At 53.1% G+C, this 6,928-nt stretch overlaps 1 protein-coding gene across 8 annotated transcripts in view; it reads right to left on the reverse strand.

Moving 5' to 3' along the window:
• Positions 1–6,444, reverse strand: part of MBNL3 (muscleblind like splicing regulator 3) — an 89,679-nt gene extending 83,235 nt beyond the window's left edge. For 2 of the 8 annotated variants that reach the window (XR_006180090.1, XM_042876845.1), the window contains exon 1: positions 1,289–1,508. The gene's annotated coding sequence lies outside the window, so the exon portion shown is untranslated. Of the gene's footprint in view, positions 1–1,288; positions 1,510–6,154; positions 6,208–6,372 lie in introns of those variants that run through there. The other 6 variants (XM_042876844.1, XM_042876839.1, XM_042876843.1 and 3 more) reach the window with 5 other exon arrangements.
• Between the last annotated feature and the right edge of the window lie 484 nt (positions 6,445–6,928).

Below are 6,928 nucleotides of genomic sequence, written 5' to 3' on the forward strand. Positions count from 1 at the left end.
AATACAAGAAACACGTTGTGCACAGTGTGAGATTTATTGCTGCCTCGCAGAATGAAGCCAAACATCTTAATATGGAAAAACACTGCTACTTTTGACCCAAACATACCGGGAACAGGAAGTAAAAACAAATTACCCAGCTGCAGCCTCCCTGAGTTACAAGCAGCAGCGAGCAGCATTTCCTGCCCCTGTGTCACAGCCCTCCACTGCACGCTGCTCTCCCAAGGCCTAATCATCACCCCACCCAGCCCAGGACCCATCTCTTACTGCAGCTCTCAGACAGGATCAGGCCTTTGCAGAAGGCCAGCACTCAGCTGCCTGGCCACGTTCTGGAGCTCTCGCAGCTTTCAGCAGGCACATTCCTAGTTCAGAGCAGGCATTTTTTCTGGTTTTACTGCATTGTCACCAGCAAACGCTAAGAAATTAAGTCAAGCCTCAATTGGCTTAAAACATAATTGAGTTTCTTTTAAATAACAGCTCTGTGCCACGCTTTTTTCTTTTTTCTTTTTTTTTTTTTTAGCCTTGCATTTATTACATCCCAATTATACTCACAAGCTTTCCTATGCAGTGACAGAAATTACGCAGCAAGGCATACAGATGAGCTTATTTCCAAATCACAACTTGTGTCCAGGAGCTTCGCAAAAAGGTCCCAGGTAGACTGAGGGACCCATAAGGAAAAACCAGTGCAAAACTGACAGCCTGGCATCTCTTCTGTCAGCAGCAGGAAGGGAAAGGCAGAGATTGGCTTGGAGACTTCAGCAGAAGAAATGTTGAATATCATGCATGTAACGCAACCAAATGCCATTTACACAAACACAACACGTGAAGCAGCAGCTCAGTCTGCTATTTTGATTTCGATTCCGCTTTCAGGAAATCTTGTAGCCATCGTTTTTATCAACTCAAGCAGGTTTTTCCTACAAGGATTTAAAAGGCTACATATGCCAGGTCTAGAATACTTCATAAAGCAAAACAAGGATATTGTTTGGTGGGATTTTCTTTCCTCCTCTAATAACGACAAGCAGCCAAATGACAGCCATTAGTACGACACAGGCTTCCGAGCAGATTTGTGCCAGTCTAAGTGAAAGCCGAATTTCACCCTACAACACTTCTGGGTATTACAGACATCTGCCAAAACGATGCAGGCGACACAAAGGTGCACAAACGCACACCTGATCCATTGCAATCTGCAACTTTCACAAGGACGCGGCGTTGTGTGCCGCTGTTTTGCAATAAGGCACCCTGAGCACGCACGCGAGCGCGCCCTCCCACCCACAACAGCTCCCAGCCCTACCTCATATTCTCTTACATCCGTCACCTTCCCGTTCCTAAGCGCTGCCGTGGGGCTGCACGGTGAGGAAGGTCGCTCCCGTTATCGTGCCTTGCCAAATCCCAGCCCAGCAAAATCCAAGTTAACAAGAAAGGATTTCAACAATAAGCGGGAGTCCGAGAAGGTGGTCAGAAGTGCCGCCAAAATCAGAGCTCCTTCTCCAAAAAGGCCCTCCCTTCGGAAGCCTGCCAGTCAAACCCGGTCACGAGGCTGTTTTCCGAGAGTGAATAGAGTTCTTATTGACACAGCTTATGTCTGCAGCATGCGGCCCTCCGCAAGGCTTTCAAGAACAGATCGGATTACACAGACACATTCTCTCTGATTTTATGCATCCAGAAGCCCTCCGACGCCGAACACCGAGCTCTGAAGGCCACTCGTTTTCAGCTCCCTCCCCTGTACGTGCTGTGACAAAAAGCACACGAGGGGCAGCTGAGCACCTCGCTCCTACCACACAGGGCCACACAGTTTGGAGGCCAAGGCGTGGATCTGCTCCATGCCTTAGACTCATCCCTGCTGGAGGTGCTTAGCATCGAGATGGGAGAAAGGGAAATAACAACTATCTGCTGACACCGCTTCAAATGGGGGACGATAACATCGCCTACCCTTGTTGGAAGATGGCACGGAAAAATGGGAGGGTGCACAGCTAGGGGAATAACGCTGCCGGGGCTTAGCAGGCAAGAGGCACGCAGCTGCAAAATGCCACCAGCACAAATGGAAGCAAACAATCTACCTAGAAGCAGCAATCTGCATGCACACGTGAACCAGGAGAAAGCAAAGAAAATGGATCTGTTTACGCCGTTTCTACATTTAGCAGGCACAAAGAATTCAGTTCCAGAAAGGGAAAAAAATAAAACAAACAAAAAAAAACCAACAAAGTCTGGCATACCCACGATGCTGCTTAAAGGTGAACAGAGAATTACGAAATATTTTGGTATCATAAGGGCTCCAGCATTGAACGCGGTTCAGCCTGCGCCCAAAACACACACCAAGTTAAAACCTGAGCATTGCAGAAAAGGATGCAGGAGGCTGAAATATGCCAATTCATAATATAATTGGGCAAACAGCACACCACAAAGCATCACACAAGTAACTGGTTCCCTGACACTTAAAATGGAACAATTCCTGCATTAACTCATCCATACAGAACTGAAACTTCTCACTGAAGTATTACACGTGGCAAACAGTACATGGAGTGATCTGCAAGTTCGAGCTTCAGAGCTTTCAAGGGATTTTAAGAGCAAATACACACTGCTCAATACAGACAGCCATCCTCTTCTCTCCCCTCCCAAGCCACAACTGCTGTCCAGCCAAGTGTTTCTATCCAGTTTCAAAGGCTGTTTTGTCCTGTTGGATGCCAGGAGGTGGACCTGGGGAACCCCGAGGTGGGGTGCCAGGTCTGCCTGAGGTGGCGGATCTCCTTCGCTTGGACACTGAGTCTCATTTGTAGAGCACAGTCTGAGAGCCACAGCTCCTATAACCACATCTGGAAACAGACATAAGCAAAGTCTGCTTTCCAGCACACAGCCTCCCTCTCATCGACCAGCACTATGTTTCTAGCCCTCAGTTTAGTTTCCACACGTGACTTCCAGTAAGCTCATGGACAGAAAAGCCTGCTCCCATAAAAGCTGCATGCTCCTTCCCAACATATCTGAGTCACACTAAGATTTGCTCCCTTGCCAAAGCCAAGCTCCCACTGCTGCTGTGGCAGGTGTCCTGCTGCAAGCACCAGCAACCAAATCCTGTCTGTAGATACATAATCATCACCTGTGTCTGCATTCACCAAAAGAAAATCTCAATTTGCTTTTGGGCACCTGACCAAGCTTCAAGGCATTGCTGCCTAGGAAAGCCATGCTTTGCCTTGTGCTAAAGAAGCCATTTGCAAGACACAAACGCTGCATTTTACCATCACTTTAGCTCAGCACAAATCAGTGACGATAACAAAACCCTCACTCTGTCCTGCTTGTGTACCCCAGACCTCTGTGCCAGCACAACTGCATGGCCATGCGGAAAAGCAAATCAGGAAAGCAGCAAGTTAAAATGAGTCTCACTCTTCCTTGTTACTCCGCAAGATTATTTTTAAACCGTGAGGATGGTAAAGGGACTGGTGCAAAGGGCTGGAAGCAAGACCATTTCTTTCTCTGCAGCATTATAAGCTTCAAAATTGACTTGCAAGCTATACAGCAAGAGGTAAGAAATCCAAGCTCCCCTTGTTTGCAGTCACAAGTTTAAATCCCACTTACACATTCCCTTACGTGCACAGAACAAGATTTGGAAAATAAAAAACTCTCAGACTTCTTACAAGTTACTCCTCAACAAAGAAGGAGGAGGCCAAGAAAGCTGCTGTTGGTTACGAAGCAGAACTGGCCATGAAAACCACCTACATGGTTGTAAAACTGTATCCATTCCAGCAGCGTCAACACCGCAGCATCCCTACTTTTCAGTAACCTTCCCATGGCAGCTGGAGAAAAGAGGACCATCACCAGATCCAATGCCTAGTGCTCCTTGGAGAGCCCTCACTCCCCCTCAGTGTAGAGGAGGTGGTGTCACCACGACCTTCTGCTGTCCAGGCACTGCTGGACATTACAGCAACCATGGGGAGCTTCCTTCGTGACTGCCAGAGCTGCTCTGAACCCCCTGGGATACATCACAGACCCAAAACACAGTGCAGAGCCATTAGAGATGCACAGCAGCATCCAGACTGAAAGGTACATGTGTAAAACACAGCTGCTTCTGAGAAGAAAGACTGTGTCAGAGATCAGGCTACATCTCCTCCTGCTGTAGGTGCATCCCACAATATCTAGAAGCTTCTGTATAGTCCATTGTCTCTCAAATAGAAGCACTCAAATGCCAAAATAGCTCTCAAACTTTTCTGGGCCATCATTACTTTAAAATGACTTAATTTAAATATGAACCATGTCTCTCTATATATACATACACGCACACCAGGGGAAATTAGCACTTGCAGAAAGGGTTGGTGCCCACACAGCTCCGCTCTGGGCTCACATGTGCTGCACTGCCCCGGATCCCAGCAGCTCCCCAGGATCCCACCCCACTGCAGAGAGAGCCACAGCCCCAGCACACACCTCCTGGGAACAGGAATACAGGGATATGTATACAGGGTAGAGTGTGGCGGGGGCAGGGAAGCTTCAGGACCAAATTATGGAGCCTTTTAAACCCTTCAGCTGCGTGAACTGTGCAAAGCTGAACCCACAAGCAGTTCCTTTGGGAGGCTTTTCTTTTTTCTCCTAGGACCGAGATGTGCGATCTGAGCCTTCATTTGTAAATAAAGCTCTGAGGAGCAGGACTGGGCCACGTCAGGTATTCCTCCAACCAGGAGAGCAGCACCATTGCAGCTCTATGTACCACCCTAGAAGCAAAATACCCAACAAGGAGGACCCACAGGGGAACACATCCCTGCAACCCCACTGGAGCTGCTGTACGATAAGTTAAACAGCATTACTTCTGCAACTGCATAATCCCAGCAGAACCAGCTCGACTCCAACTGCTCAGCGCAGACACTTGATAGCTCCAGCATGGCATACAGACTATTACCTCTCTCTAATTACAGGATCACGTTGCATGTCCAACAACCGCTGCAATTTACTCCTGCCCCACACACTCCAGCTCCAAATCGCTCATCCCACCTCTCGCTTCCAAACTTCCAGGCACCCTTTGAATAAAGCCACCTTCATATGCACCACACGCATGCCCCCGAGTCCCCCCAAAAGGCAAAGTCCTTAAGTAACGCAGGCATCGAGCTCAGGGTAAACGAGTGGGTTAGGCAAACAGCACAGACTCGATGCTGCTGATCAAACACACCCCAGCATCGTCGCTCACCCACAGCTCTCACAGCAAGATCAGCCCCTCACAGCCCCCCCAAAGGCAGCGTTGAGCACTGAGCAGCAGTCACACTGCCAGCTCGGAGCTACTCGCTGCCAACAGGTCCCTGACCGTCCCTTCACCTCGCAGCACCTCTCGCTGCACGGGGGTTGGTGGGGGGGAGGGGGGACGGGACTGCGGCTCCCCGAGCTGCCCAGCCATCGCTCCGCAATGATTCAGCATGGGGGTGGCTCCAGGGAAGGCAACACCTCCCGCCAAGTGTCACCACGGGGCTGGGTGGGAGCGGGAGAAGTTCTCCATCTATCATGGCTGCACTTTCCCCACCGCGCCCCGCCGGGCGGGGGGGGGGGGGGGGGGGGGGAGTGGGTCGGGGGGGGGGGTTCTGCCTGGAGCCGCACGGGAATAACACGTGGAAATATCCACCGCACGGGTAAACGAAGCAAAGGAGAAAGAAGAAAAAAAAAAAGAAAGAAAGAAAAAAAGAGGAACGAAAAAAAAAAAGCAGCCACTTCCCGAGGCAGCCCCAACTTCGCCAGGCTGTGCTCTTTGTTTCTAGGCAGACTCCAGTGCGGTGGCAAGGAGGAACAAATGCGCATGTCTTAATAAGAGTCCAAAAAAAAAAAAAAAAAAAAAAAAAAAAGAAAGAAAGAAAGAAAGAAAGCAAAAAGAAACAGAAATTCCCCCCCTCCACCTGTAGGAGAACCGAACCTTCCCCGCAGCGCCCGGAGCTCAAACTGCCCCGGCCGCTCCGCACGCAGATCCGCGCTGCCGGCACGGCGCGGCACGACTTTCGGCGGTGGCGATGACGGCAGCAATTAGTTCAGCTTTTTTTTTTTCCCCCCTTCTGTTTTTAAAAAAGACCAAAACTAAAAGCAACAGCCGCGCTCCTCCCGGCTGCCCAACCCCGCATAAAGGCGCAACGCTCCAACCCCCCGCACCGCCCCGAGCAGATCCCCGGGGCAGGGGGGCAGGGGGGCAGCGCGGCCTTACCTCGGCGCTCAGCGGGCGGCCGCTCCGTGCCTCGCGCGGCGGCGCGGGGCGAGCCACGGGGGCCGGGTTAGCACGGGGGCCGGCTGCGCGCCGCCATTTTAACACCTCCCTCCCGCCCGCCCTCCCTGCGGCGGGCTGCCACGCGCGGCGTGGGAACGTCGCTCAGAAGCGCCCCCTCCCCGCGCCCCCCGCACCCCTCCCGCCGTCGCCGCCGTTACATTGACGCAGCGGTTCCTGGTCGCCGGGCCCGCCGTGGCGGAGCTAGCAGGGCAGCAGCAGCGGCCGCCGCCGTCGTCGTCGTCGTGGCCCCTCCGCCGCCTCCCGCCGCCGGGCGCACATGGTACGCTCCGGGGCCGCGCCGCGCCGCGCCCCGCCGACCGTGCGCGCCGCCGCGCCGCCTGGCTGCTGCCATGGCAACCGGCCCGCCGAGCGCCGCACCCCCCGCCGGCGGCGGACGGAGGGACCCGGCCCGAAGCCGCCGTCACGCCCCCCGGCTCCGTCCCCGAAGCGCCGCCGAGGGGCAGCGTCCCCGACCGCCGCCCCCGAAGTCAGTACAGCCTGCCCGCAGGGAGGGGCTCCGTCCCCGCGACAGCTCCGCTCCGTCCCCCGCGGTGCCCCCAGAACCCCGGCGCTGAGGGGCTGCATCACCTCTGTTCCCAGAGCCGCCGTCACATCTCACACCCTTCTCTCCCCAAACCACCGTCACATCTCCCACCCGGACCCCCTTGTGCCCAGACCTCAGTCACATCTCCCCACTGTGTCTCCTCTGTCCTC

Source organism: Lagopus leucura, unplaced genomic scaffold, assembly GCF_019238085.1.
Source record: "Lagopus leucura isolate 7727_CA_CO unplaced genomic scaffold, USGS_WTPT01 Super-Scaffold_100016, whole genome shotgun sequence".
NCBI classification, from domain to species: Eukaryota; Metazoa; Chordata; class Aves; order Galliformes; family Phasianidae; genus Lagopus; species Lagopus leucura.